Here is a 3888-nt window from a genome sequence, read left to right as displayed (position 1 = left end):
GGTAAAGAATCTGCCTGCAATGCAGGAGACCCCGGTTTGATTCCTAGGTAGGGAAGATCCACTGGAGAGGGAATAGGCTACCTACTCCAGTATTCTTGGGCTTCCCTTGTGGCTCAGCTCCCACAGTGCGGGAGACCTGGTTTGGTCCCTGGATTGTGAAGATCCCCTGAAGAAGGGAAAGGCTACCCACTCCAGTATTCTGACCTGGAGAATTCCATGGACTGTATAGTCCATGGGGTCACAAAGAGTTGTACAGAACTGAGCAACTTTCACTTTCAGAAGATGCCAGTGCTGCTGGGAAATGGACCACTCTTTGAGTAGCAAGGTCTTAGAACATATCCTACCTGGATTCTCTGCTTCCTATTCAGAAGACTTCCCCTATAATTCTCTACATCTCTGGAATCTGTTTTCTGTAGTCATTCTACTCAACACCTTAGATTAAAAAAGGGTTCTCGCCTCTTTCCCGGCTGGAACCATGGAGGGTGCAGAAGAGAAGAAAAAGAAGGTTCCTGCTGTGCCAGAAACCCTTAAGAAAAAGCGGAAGAATTTCGCAGAGCTTAAGATCAAGCGACTGAGAAAGAAGTTTGCCCAAAAGATGCTTCGAAAGGCAAGGAGGAAGCTTATCTATGAAAAAGCTAAGCATTACCACAGGGAATACAGGCAGATGTACACAACTGAAATTCGAATGGTTAGGATGGCACAAAAAGCCGGCAACTTCTATGTACCCGCAGAACCCAGATTGGCGTTTGTCATCAGGATCAGAGGTATCAACGGTGTGAGCCCAAAGGTTCGAAAGGTGCTGCAGCTCCTTTGCCTCCGGCAGATCTTCAACGGCACCTTTGTGAAGCTCAACAAGGCATCAATTAACATGCTGAGAATTGTGGAGCCATACATTGCATGGGGGTACCCAAATCTGAAGTCTGTAAATGAATTGATCTATAAGCATGGTTATGGCAAAATCAACAAAAAGTGAATTGCCCTGACAGACAATGCATTGATTGCTCAATCTCTTGGGAAATATGGAATCATCTGCATGGAGGATCTGATTCATGAGATCTATACCGTTGGAAAACATTTCAAAGAAGCAAACAACTTCCTGTGGCCCTTTAAATTGTCTTCTCCATGAGGTGGAATGAAGAAAAAGACCACCCATTTTGTAGAAGGTGGAGATGCTGGCAGCAGGGAAGACCAGATCAACAGGCTTATTAGAAGGATGAACTAAGGTATCTACCAGGATTATTTTTGTAATCTGGTTTATAAACAATTGAAACAAACAAACAAAAAAAGAGAGGTTTCTCTTGTATGTTAGTGGAGAATAAGGAAGACTTGGTCCCTAAACTTTCTTTTTTCTTTTCATTTACTTTTTAATTGTACAAGTAATTCTATTTTAGCCAGCTCAAATACTGTATCATTTCATATGTGAGCTCTTCCTTGTCTATCTCTAACGTAAAGACTCTTCTTTGAAGGTTAACATAGCCGCAATACCATTGTTATTCTCAACAAAGTTAATAATAATTCTTTAATATCATATAATATCTGAAAAGTGAAAGTTTTAGTCAGTCGTGTCTGACTCTGAAACCCCATGGACTATAGCTTCCCAGGCTCCTCTATCCATGGAATTCTCTAGGCAAGAATACTGGAATGGGTTGCCATTCCCATCTGCAAAGGATCTTCCCAATCTGGGGACTGAACCTGGGTCTCCCACCTTGTGGCCAGATTCTTTACCATCCGAGCCACCAGGAAGCCCATATAATATCTAGTTCATGTTTAATTTCAGTTAATTGTCCCTAACATGTCTCTTTATAGTTGGTTTTTTTGAATCAAGATCTAAATCAGGTCTGCAAATTACATTTGTTTGATTTATTTCTTAATATCTCAAACTTCTTAATCTCTAAACAGCTCCTCTCTCTCTCTCTCTTTTTTTTTGCTATTTCATTCCAGTTGAAGAAAGTAGGTTATTTGCTCTGTAAAATTTCCCTCATTCTGAATTTGTCTGCATCTTCTTGGTGTTATTTACCATGTTCCTTTAACCCCTATATTTCCTGAAAATAGGTAATTAAATTCAGAGATTTGACCAGATTCATCACTGTTTTTGTTTGTTGTTCAGTAATAATCCTGGTGCTACGTACTTGCTACTCTATTACATTGGATAGAAAGTATAATGGGTTGTTTCACCGTTAGAGATGTTAGGATTGATCCTTGGGTTCAGATAATGTGGTCTTGAACCACCTATCACAGAGCCCTTCATCATCCTTTCCAGTCTTAACCATCGTTGATAACCCCTGTCTGCACTCTTGAAAGTATTCCTATAGCACCCTGTGCTTCCCTATTACACCACTTTATTCATCAGTTTTCTCTGCTTTGTGGTGAATTTCCTCAACGCAGGATCATGTCTCACTTAACACCTAACCTGGTACCCAGCATATAGTTAATACCCAATAAATAGTTATTGAATGAGTGAATTCTGCCCCTGACATCTCCTGAGATCAGTGGATGCCCACCAGGTTTTGGTGTCTATGTTGCATTCTTTGTGGAGATGTTCAGGACTTTTAAAGGCCTGGTAGTACAGAAGGAATTCCTTCTAAAATTCTATCACTGTTGGGCTTGGTGTCACTCCAAAGACAAGGTATTTAAGACATGACCTGAGTTCCCAGGCCCCGTGGTGCCACAGTGGAGGTAAGGAGAGAAAAAGGAAGAGATTTTCCTAATCTTGAGCCAAGGAAACAGATCTCTCCTGGTCAGATACATGATCACGTGCAGACTTACTGAGGGACAGAAGTGCCTGCTTTGGAAGGAAGCAAGGAGTACTCCAGGCAACAAATTCCCATCTACCTCTTTCCCTCATTTGAACCCCAATAACTTGTTCCTAGGGTTTCCCAGGTGGATCAGGGGTAAAGAATCCACATGTCAGTGGAGGAGATGCAGGAGACACAAGTTTGATCCCTGGGTTGGGAAGATCCCTGGAGGAGGAAACGGGAACCCATTCCAGTGTTCTTGCCTGGGAAATCCATGGACAGAGGAGCCCCGCAGGCTACAGTCCCTGGGATCGCAGAGAGCTGGACATGACTGAGCAAGCGAGAACCTGCTTCTGAGTAGGGGGACCACTGGTGCTTGCACTGAACTTCTCCCCTTCTTCCAGGACATCTTTGAATTTAACAGCCCTCATATGGGACAGTTCTTCCAAACTGCTCCATTTGTGGGATGGTAGATGACCCTTGAATTTTTTCAGTGCATTCATGACAGGGAATTAGGGATGGGGTGTTGCTGGCATATCCTAGCACAAGGAGCAAGATCTTAACTTTTGGAGACTGAAGGATTGATAACAGCATGTCCAGTAGGAGGTGGTGGTGGTGGTTTAGTCACTAAGTCATGTCTGACTCTTGTGACCTCATGAACTGTAACCTGCCAGTCTCCTCTGTCCATGGGATTCTCCAGGCAAGACCACTGGAGTGGGTTGCTATAGGAGGAGCCCTTATCAATGAAGATGCCAATGGCATTTTAGAATGAAGAGGAAATGCTAAAAGGAGGTGTTTGTAAAGGTCCTGAAAACACCCCTTAAAATAAATATCTAAGATTAAGAGAGAACTGCTATGTGTTCTTGCCTGGAGAATCCCAGGGACGGGGGAGCCTGGTGGGCTGCCGTCTACAGAGTTGCACAGAATCGGACCCAAGTGAAGCGGCTTAGCAGCAGCAGCTATGTTTCAAGGTTCAAAATGCTAGGGGAGTACTCCCCTAGTACTCTCTGTGCTAACAGAAGTCTACATATAGATACACAAGCCTATTTGTTAAGACATTGCTTCTCAACTGGGTGATGATTTTATGCCCCAGGAAACACTGATCAATGTCCGGAGGCATTTTTGGTGGTTAAGACTGTGGAATTGCTACTTA

General features: G+C 43.2%; 1 pseudogene; it reads left to right on the top strand.

Moving 5' to 3' along the window:
- The first annotated feature begins 455 nt into the window (after window positions 1-455).
- Window positions 456-1274, top strand: LOC120856030 (annotated as a pseudogene).
- Window positions 1275-3888: the final 2614 nt, after the last annotated feature.

This window comes from Oryx dammah, unplaced genomic scaffold (assembly GCF_014754425.2).
Source record: "Oryx dammah isolate SB20612 unplaced genomic scaffold, SCBI_Odam_1.1 HiC_scaffold_28, whole genome shotgun sequence".
Lineage (NCBI taxonomy): Eukaryota > Metazoa > Chordata > Mammalia > Artiodactyla > Bovidae > Oryx > Oryx dammah.
The sequence above is the reverse complement of the archived record's forward strand: the minus strand, read 5'-3'. Positions and strand labels throughout refer to the sequence as shown.